Source organism: Bidens hawaiensis, unplaced genomic scaffold (genome assembly GCF_021521415.1).
Source record: "Bidens hawaiensis isolate Kalapana, Puna unplaced genomic scaffold, B.hawaiensis_p1.1 tig00001961_1, whole genome shotgun sequence".
NCBI classification, from domain to species: domain Eukaryota; kingdom Viridiplantae; phylum Streptophyta; class Magnoliopsida; order Asterales; family Asteraceae; genus Bidens; species Bidens hawaiensis.
The window spans coordinates 810,663-821,642 of NW_027491109.1; the positions used below are offsets into that span (position 1 = coordinate 810,663).

General features: G+C 34.5%; 1 pseudogene; it reads left to right on the top strand.

Moving 5' to 3' along the window:
* Positions 1-2,218: 2,218 nt before the first annotated feature.
* On the top strand, positions 2,219-2,875 carry LOC143604487 (secreted RxLR effector protein 161 pseudogene; annotated as a pseudogene).
* The last annotated feature ends 8,105 nt before the right edge of the window (positions 2,876-10,980 follow it).

Sequence of the window (10,980 nt, forward strand, 5' to 3'; positions counted from 1 at the left end):
GTCTTGGGCAACTTGATGAGGTTGGATGCAAGACAAATATTGAAAATGGTTATCTCTCACTCTATGACTAATCGGGAGCAGCGTTAACAAAGGTCAAGAGGTCTCCAAACCGGCTCTATAAAGTGTGTCTTCGTGTTGTTTCACCAACATGTTTACTTCTTAAAATGAACGAGACAGGTTGGATTTGGCATGCTCGTCTCGGGCATTTAAACTTTGATGTCATGAGAATGATGACAAAAGAAAAGTTGCTGATTGGGGTTCCAAGTATAAACCACAAGTCACCACTTTGTGAAAGTTGCCTGGTCGGGAAGCAACGAAGGCTTCCGTTTCCATCACATGCCTCGTATCGAGCAAAACAACCTCTTGAACTAATACATGCTGATCTTTGCGGTCCTATTACACCTTGCACACCCTCTGGCAACAAGTATTTTTTGTTGCTTGTTGATGATTTTAGCAGATTCATGTGGGTATACATGATAAAGTCGAAAGATCAAGCTTTGGAAGCATTTTCCAAGTTCAAGAAATCCGTTGAAGTTGAAAAAGGTTATAAAATAAAGGCTTGAAGAACGGATCGTGGAAGAGAGTTTGTGTCTACAAACTTAGAACAATTGTGCAGCGAAGATGGTATAAATCGGTACTTAACCACACCATATACACCGCAACAAAACGATGTTGTTGAACGAAGAAATCAAACGGTACTTGGAATGACAAGATCGATGATGAAGGCAATGAAGCTGCCACAATGGTTGTGGGGAGAAGGTGTACGACATTCGGTTTACATTTTGAACCGAACATCTACAAAAGCTTTGGGAAAGAAGACCCCGTATGAAGCGTTAAAAGGACGAAAGCCAAATTTGGGACACTTGAAAGTGTTCGGTTGTACTGCCCATGTTAAAGTACCCACGGTACAATTAACAAAATTGGCAGATAGAAGTGAATCTATGGTGTATCTCGGGAGTGAACCGGGAAGTAAAGCTTATAAACTTTACAATCCAAGAACCAAACGAGTATGTGTTAGTAGAGATGTTCGTTTTGAAGAAAGAAAACCATGGGATTGGGCCAAAGAACTCAATGAAAACGAAGAAGATTGGGTCGAGTTTCCCGTTGAAGAAGAAGCCCAAACCACTGGGTTTGGTTCGGCCCAGATTTCGCCCAATCAAAGAGAGATAACAGTTGTCCAAAATGAACACAGTGGGCCTGATTCACCTACTGTGACCAGCAGCCCAACAACAGAACGTGACAGCCCCTTGCAGAACAGTCAGCGGGCTGATTCAGGTAGTTTAGACAGCTCGGACAACCCGTTTGAAGACCAGAACAATCCGAACAGCTTTTGACAGCCCAGTTCAGATGTGAGCCCAATTTTTAGTTCATATTATGATGACACCCCTGCCCAAGGTTTTCGATATCTGAATAATGTTTATTCAAGAACCGATTCATTGCAACAAATCCCGTTCAACCCACCTCGTTTTGAAGATCCAGACCTGTTGTTACTTAATGAAGAACTGAGTTCATTTAGTGAGGCCAAAGATAACAAGGATTGGAGAATTGCTATGCAAGACGAGTTAAATTCGATCGAGAAGAATGGCACTTGGAAATTGGTTCAACCACCAAAAGGTGTTAAACCAATTGGTCTAAAGTGGGTCTACAAAGGCAAACGAGACGCCAAAGGTGACATAACTCGTTACAAAGCAAGACTTGTTGCAAAAGGTTATGTTCAAAAGCACGGTATCGATTATGATGAAGTATTTGCTCCGGTTACCCGAATGGAAACCGTTCGGTTAATTCTTTCTCTAGCCGCACAACATGGATGGGAAGTTCACCACCTCGATATCAAAACCGCATTCCTGAATGGAGAATTTAAAGAAGATGTCTATGTATCACAACCTGAAGGATTTGAGAAACCGGGAAAAGAACACCTCGTGTACAAGCTATCCAAAGCCTTATATGGCTTGAAACAAGCTCCGAGAGCTTGGAACTCGAAGTTGGATGCAACACTAAAACAACTTGGTTTTACTCATTGTCCAAGAGAACATGTTGTGTACAAGAGAATCAGAAAGGCTGGTCGTTAATTGTGGGAGTTTATGTGGATGATTTAATCATCACAGGACCTTGTAAAGATGAGATCAATGCATTCAAAAGACAGATGTAAGACCGCTTTGAAATGAGTGATTTGGGTTTGTTAACTTACTACTTGGGAGTAGAAGTTAAACAAGACAAGATGGGTATCACTTTGAAGCAAGATGGATACGCCACGAGGATTCTCAAAGATGCAAATTTGTGGGAATGCAATCCTACAAAATGTCCTATGGACCCAAGTCTAAAACTTGGAAAAGATGAGGATCAAGAGTGTGTTAATGCCACCGAATATCGAAGAATAATTGGCTGTCTTCGATATTTAACACACACACGACCAGATATTAGTTATGCGGTTGGCATAGCTAGTCGTTTTATGGAGTCCCCAAGGACATCACATTCACAAGCTGTGAAGCATGTGATGAGGTATGTGAAAGGCACGATTGACTTCAGGATTCGCTACAAGAAAAATGGAGATGCAAAGTTAGTAGGCTATAGTGACATCTCTCATGCGACTGATCGTATGGATGGTAAGAGCACAACAGGAATGGTGTTCTATTACGGGGGTGGTCCGATAACATGGTGTAGTCAAAAGCAAAATACGGTTGCTTTGTCATCTTGTGAAGCTGAATTTATAGCCGCAACCACTACAGCTTGTCAAGCAATCTGGTTGAAAGGTTTACTAGATGAGATAACTGAGAAAAGTGTGGAAGCTATAACACTACATGTAGATAATAAGTCTGCAATATTGTTAATGAAAAATCCAGTATTTCACGGACGAAGCAAACATATTGATACTTAGTATCACTTCATCCGAGAATGTGTGGAAAAGAATATGGTGAAGATAGAGCACGTGAGTGGAGATGAACAGAAAGCCGATATTTTGACAAAAGCCTTGCCAAGAGTCAAGTTTATCGAGATGAGGGAAATTCTAGGAGTTGAAGACCTAACAGCTTTGAAGAACGGAATCAAGGGGGTGAATGTTAGTTGATTCCGTGCTACTTTTCAGTTTGGTTTTTACCCGCCGGTAAAAACAATTTTCAGGTTTAACTTTGGGTTAAAGTTTAGTAGTAAAAATAAAACAAGTTGCAAGCCAATTGGACTGAAAATTCAGGTTGCTTATTATATAAGAAGATTTGCAGAAGATAACAAGTGGGTAGGATAAGGGTGTAAGACCAACTTGTGTTTCAAGTTAAGTGTCAAGTGGGTGTCTAAGTAGTTTTGTGTTTCCCACTCTATAAATAGAGGGGTTTGTTTCTTTAATTATGTACACTAAAAATCAGTCTTGTTATAAGAATATAACTACAAAGTTAGTAGAAATCTGGTCTGTTTCGTTTTTCTAGTTCAAGATCTGATTGTGACCAACATGTAAATAGTTTGTAGGTACGCATAAGTCCTTAGAACATTAAAATAGGTAAAATAAGGGGAATGACTTCTCCACTTATTACTTAGGCGAGTTTAGATAATGAGAATAAGAATAAACGAGAAACCTAACTTTCAACGAGCCGACTGAGATAATCCGAACGAACTTGAAACTTAGAGTTAATAAACTAGAATTAAAACTGAGAACAGCGCACATTAATTAGATATGTTGAACTCAAGATATGAGGTTTTCTAGTAAATAAGCGAGCTGAGATGGGTCAGAATCCGAACTTCAAGTCGGGAGTCGGGTTCTGACCAGTACACTCAAAGCTTAAAGATGAGTCAAAAAAGTCTTCTGGACCGAAAGCTAGTTCCGACCAAAAGTGATAGAAATTGATCAGTCAAAGTTGTTGACCAAATTGCCCTTAAACGGATCAGAGTCCAATTGGCACGTTTAATCCCATCAATCACATAAATTGATTGAGGGTTATTGTTTAGTGAATAATTATGAACATATTCACAGAAGACAACTTACCCAGAAAAAGTTTAGAATGATGAGAAATACTAAGTCAAAGCTCAGGAAACACCAAAGTCAACTGTCAGCTTGCACTTGAAGACAAAAACACTAAAACCAGAGGATGGAGGCTAAAGGAAACGATGGAGGAATGATATTTCAGTAACATTCTAGGGTTTGGAAGTGCGGTTCATTTAAATAGCCAGAGGTTCAACATATTGGACAAGAAAATGATTCGTTAAGGTAAACGAATCTTGCATCGATGACGAAATCGGTTCTTTTGATCAATATAATATCAATGAAAAATGGTGGAATGAACCTAGACACTATTCCACATCAGATTACTTTTCTTGGAGCTCTACTTTCGTGATTTAGGATCGATTAGGGAAAGATTTAGCATTAAACGAGTATCTTAAACAAGTTTGGCTGATTTGGTGGAGCTTCGCACTACCCGAAGGGTGCCAGTTTATCATGATTTTGATTTTGGCAGAAATAGCCCCTAAAGTTCCAAGAATGCATATTTTAGCCATTTTAAGCGATTTTAAGAGTTTATATGGGCTATTTAACATAATCAAAAAGTTATGAAATTTTAAACACAATTAATTACTAATAAATGCACGATTTTATTGATACGAATGATCCAAATTACATTCTCGAATCGGGTAAACATATACGAATACGAAAAGTCCAAAATGTTACAATCTATGTCAAATCAATCAATTTTATTGATACGAAGGATCCAAATTACATTCTCGAATCGAGCAAACAAATATGAATATTAAAAGTCCAAAATATTTAACTACAATGGTGCCCTAGCATCATATGATTCACTAATATGCATAAAAGAATAAAACGACTATTTAGTAGTGGAATTTGAAGGTGTGTAAAGTATCTGCAGCTTCACATAGTATTAAACTGATGAGGATTGATACCTGGAAAAAAAGAACAAGTAGTTGAGGACTCGAGGACACTAGTATTACGTGTTGGATTCTTATTTCTGTGTATGATAAACACAGTTAGATACTTCGATCATAATCTTAATGTAGTTTAAGATGTTTTAAAGTAGTTTTGGGCCTAAGTTACATAAAAGTACACTTCGCTTGTATGTCTTGGTCTCCCTATCGGCGCAAGCTTAAGAAATTCATTTATGGATTAAAGCAGGCGTTGAGGAGCGGGAATCTTTGTTTTGATAAGAAATTCAACGAGAAAATGGATTTATTAAAAATGAAAATGAGCCTTGTATTTCTACGAAGGCTAGTAGGATTACTTATCGGAAACCATATTCCAACCTTCAAAGATTTAGGAGAAGTCGTATATATTCTTGGAATGATCAAGATCTATAAGGAAAGATCTAGGCGGCTCATTCGCATAGATAGGCATGCTTTTAAATGAAAGGCCAAAAATCTATTGTCCATACTATTAAAGTAGATATAACTAAAAGAATATAAAATATGAAGAAAGATTTAATGGATTGATTTATTATCGAGAAAGAAATATTAATTAAAGAATATAAACATGAAAAGTTGATTACTACAAAATTGAATATTAGGAGAGTCTCCCAATTCGTGTAAACTATTTTAAACAAATCATTTTGCTATAATTGTATTGTTTTATTTTGACGTCATCTCACATGTATTGTTATATATTAGGGGCCCACCTTTTTTACTCGAACATGGACATTGAGTGCCAACACACTCCCCGGGACGGCCCAACTGGCTTAAGTTAAAGTGCATACTTTGATTAGGTTATCAAACGCTTCTCAATGCAAGATGCTAAGAGGGTTTCTTCCCCATATCACATCCTCGTAATGAGGAGATTAAAAAAATGAAGAAAATTCCGTATGCTTTGGCAAATGGATACATCACAGACGCCATGTTGTGCACTAGAGCACATGAAACATATAGTCTAAGCATGACAAGCCATTATCAACATAATCCTCGACAAATCACTAGATTGTTGTCAAGAACATCCTAAAGTATCTTCAGAGGGCTAAGGATATGTTCTTGGTGTATGATGGGTTGGAAGAAGAGCTTACTGTGAGGTGCTAAACATATGCAATCTTTCAAACTGACCGTGACCATTTATGATCACAATCTCATTCTTAAAGGTGGATCAATCACTCGGAGAAGTTCCAACCAAAAGGTAGTCACAAGTTGCATAGTCTGGTTTTATTTTAGGATTTATTATGTCATTTACTTATTAATCTATTCAAGAGGTGAGACCCATTAGTTTTATTTAAGAATTTATTTCTTATTTCTAATATCAAGGGCATTTTAGTCAAGTCATAAGGATTGTTATGTTAGTGAGGGTATTTTGGTTATTTGACACTAATTTAACCTAACATAACTAACTAATGTTTTTAGTCAGTTGAATTGAAATGGTAAGTTTTAAAAACCATAAGGGTAGTCATGAAGGTAATATAATTGACGAAAGTGTCAAAATAATAGTTTACTCATTTTGAAAATAATTTTAAATAGGCGTACGTCACTATCAATAATTTATGGGAAAATTCCCAAAATAGGCGTTTATGAATACGTTTTTCAGGTTTTAGGTGTCATTTCCAACAAATTCCCAAAATAGGTATTATAAACTATTCGTGACGAATAGTTTATGATTAACCACGAGTAGTTTGTATAACCAATTAAAACTTTGCACGTGTCTATAAACTAACCGTAACGACTAATTTCACTAATCATCTACTCGTGAAAGATTAAATAAGTTTAAAGCCTCGTAATCAACGCCCACGAGTAAATAAGATATCCTTTAGTCGCGACGAGCAGATTCTAAAACCTTAAGAGTCGCGAGTAGTTTATTAAACTAACCACGACGATGAGTTTGATTACCAAATATATCTAACTGGTTTGTTTTACAAAACACTAACCGGAATGGTTAGTTTGTTTGGTCAACTAGTCGTGACGAGTAGATATTGGTCAATGACTACTTTACATTCATTATACGAGTATTTTAGTGGTAATTAACTCGTCTCGATAAGTTTACCTTGTAAACATTACGCATACGAGTAGTTCATATGTAGTTAACTCGTCATGACTAGTTTACCTTGTTTACATTCTCGATACGAGTATTTTATTAGTAACTAAATCGTTCTGATAAGTTTACCCGATTTACATTACCCATACGAGTAATTTATTTATAGTTAGCTCGTCATGCCTAGTTTACCTTGTTAACATTCCTATACGAGTAGTTAATTAGTAACTAACTCGTCTTGGCTCGTTTAGCATAACAATCGTCTCCTTACTTTATAGTCTAAACTAGTCGTTGCAATGTTGTTTTGAAGTTGTTGGGTTTATATAAATGTCATGTTCTTGTTGTTTTGAACCCGCACATCAATGGAGGAGGCAATTGATAATATTGTAGTTTGTTACGGCGGAAAGTGGGAAGAAACAAAAGGAGCTACTGTTCAAAACAAACTAACAGTAATCAGTTTTTGGTTAACCAGTTCGTTTTATTCGGTTTTTGGTTCGGTTTGGTTGATTGTGATTGATAACCAAAACCAAACTTCGGATAAATCTTTTGTTTAGAAGTATATGAAATGAAAGTAAAATACATGAAATAGAGGTATAAATACATTAAAGAAATGTTTAAAAACATAAAATGGAGATATAATGCATGAAATAAATGAACAGAGACATAAAAATTAGAAATACATGAAAATATAAATATTACTTTTGTTTCAAAACAAACTAACAGTAGCTCCTTTTGTTTCTTCCCACTTTTCGCCGTAACAAACTACAATATTATCAATTTCCTCCTCCATTGATGTGCGGGTTCAAAACAACAAGAACATGACATTTATATAAACCCAACAACTTCAAAACAACATTGTAACGACTAGTTTAGACTATAAAGTAAGGAGACGAGTAAGTTGTTATGCTAAACTAGCCAAGACGAGTTAGTTATAATTAACTACTCGTATAGGAATGTTAACAAGGTAAACTAGGCACGACGAGCTAACTACAAATAAATTACTCGTATGGGTAATGTAAATCAGGTAAACTTATCTGAACGAGCTAATTACTAATAAAATACTCGTATCGGGAATATAAACAAGATAAACTAGTCACGACGAGTTAACTACATATGAACTACTCGTATGCGTAATGTTTACCAGGTAAACTTATCGAGACGAGTTAATTACCACTCAAATACTCGTATAATGAATGTAAAGTAGTCGTTGACCAATATCTACTCGTAACGACTAGTTAACCAAACAAACTAACCATTCCGGTTAGTGTTTTGTAAAACAAACCAGTTAGATGCATTTGGTAATCAAACTCATCGTCGTAGTTAGTTTGATAAACTACTCGCGACTCTTAAGGTTTTAGAATATGTTCGTCGCGACTAAAGGATATCTTAGTTACTCGTGGGCATTGATTACGAGTCTTTAAACTTATTTAATCTTCACGAGTAAATGATTAGTGAAACTAGTCGTTACGGTTAGTTTATAGACACGTGGCAAGTTTTAATTGGTTATACAAATTACTCGTGGTTAATCATAAACTATTCGTCACGACTAGTTTATAATACATATTTTGGGAATTTGTTAGAAATGACACCTAAAACCTGGAAAACGTATTCATAAACGCCTATTTTAGAAATTTTCCCATAATTTATACCCCGTATAAGTTTAAAGGCATATAATGATGCCTTAAATGCGTTTATTAAACAATTCACACTATCAATAGTTTATACCCCAATACCCCATATAAGTTAAAGCGGTATATAATGATGCCTTAAATGTGTTTAAAAAATGACTAGCCATAGAACTTTGTGATGCACGAGAAGCTTAAAAAAAGAATTAAACTATAGAAGTTAAATGATTAAATTAAATAAGAAAACCTATATGTTATCAAATTAAATAGTTTAATAAGTTCCAATTATATTTTAATGGAATATTCATAAGAATACGTGGTGTATTCTCACACAATTTTTACATAATCACGAAAAAGATGCACCTAGTGATTTTATAAGTTGTAATTATATATATATATATACTAGTTTTTATCCACCGTATTACATGAGTTGTTTTATATTATTTGTTTATAATATTTATTTTTTGAAATTTATTTTTTTATTGTATGAAAGTTAATAATATACTTATGGTTTGATGATAAATTGTTTCATAAAAGTTTTTGAATTTTCATTTTTTTATTGTATGAAAGTTAATAATATACTTATGGTTTGATGATAAATTGTTTCACAAATAAATGAGATGTTATAACCTGGTTTAAAAGCTATATGGGTTTGATGAGACTTAAGACACGTTTATTTTTTACTATAAAATTGATTTTTTAATTATAAATAATATATATCTTGTTTTAAGTAAATCAGATATTAATTTTTAGTATATCCCTACTTTATAGAATTTTTATATCAAATATTTGGTGAGATTAGTTTTTAATTTAATGAGATGTTATAACCCGTTTAAGAAATATCTGGGTTTGATGAGACTCATACCTGTGAATTCGGGTCATATGCATGAGAAACCTACATTTAAAAACCAAGCAAATCTGGTGACTCCAAAAAAAGGGGGAGCGACCGCATCACGACACATAAGATTTTTATGTTTTCGTTTATATATATTATAGTTAGATTTTAATATAATAGCAAATTCTAACAAAATATGATAAGATGTTTCACTATAAATGAGTCAAATGAAATAAAAAGAGAACATCATATATAAAATCAACATGACTAAAACACGCTTTTGTATTACAGATTTGAAAGAGATGGATGAGAACTCCATGAGGTTGAATGAATACGTGAGAATAAAATTGTTATTCATTCATAATTTCTTCTTGTTTTTATCTTCTTATACCTATAAAGATCGTTTATTAATTTTTACCATACCCATCTCTTACACTGAAAAATGTTTATAATTTTTTTTTATTTTTTTTGGAACGACCAACTAAGTAACGCCACGCCGGGTGCTCCATACATTCCCCCCATTGGCTAAAGGTAGCCCGAGCCGGCCACGAGTCCGGACGGACGGAGCCCCTAGCGGTCCACCTATTGAGGGATTCCCCGGATAAAACCCGACACCCACCAAACGGCACAACAACGAGGAGCCGGTAAAACCGGGTGAGATCAGGACTCGAACTCTCGCAAGCCAGGGTCATCCCTCAGAACTCGAAAAATGTTTATAAATTGATTTAATAAAAAGCATGTAGATATTATTTCATTAAAAATATAAATATTTTTATTAATGCTGACATAAATACCCGCATATTTTTAATCACTATAATTTTGATAATTAGTTATTTGATAAAATATAGTGAATTGATATATTTTGATTACACTTATATAAATAAGTTTCATTAAAAATAGGAAAATAGTTTAAGCGAGAAATTTTGGCTATGAAGAAATATTCAAGTGACACATGCCAACAATTATTTTACTTTATTAAAATAGATAAAATCACATTATCAATAGTTTATACCCCATATAAGTTAAAGCCGGCATATAATGATACCTTAAATGTGTTTATTAAAAATTCACACGGTCATTAGTTTATACACAACTGTCAATAGTTTATACCCCATATAAAAGACATATAATGATGCCTTAAATGTGTTTATTAAACAATTCAAAGAGTAAGATTAATATTGTTATGTGGTATATGTGGTTTGATTCATGTGTAACAAAGTCAATAAACAGGATTATCTGTGTTCCCTACCAATAAATTAACAGTGGAAACATATTCTAGAGACTAGGCACGTTTACTTAACACCATGTGAAAGACATCACATCACATGTTTAAAATATGCAAATGGTTTATCTTTTTGTCAAAGATAAGCAAAAACCAGTTAACAAATTAATACATCTAAGCCTACCACATCACATGTAATATGATATATGGTTCAACCACCAATAAATGTTAAATAATATGTTGGTAGTCCCATTGACCATACCATGTATACACTTCAAGTTTCAACAACAATGACTTTAAAGGTTTCCTACACTTCATTATATATAAGCACTACTTTATGTTCTCATAGATCATATACACACAG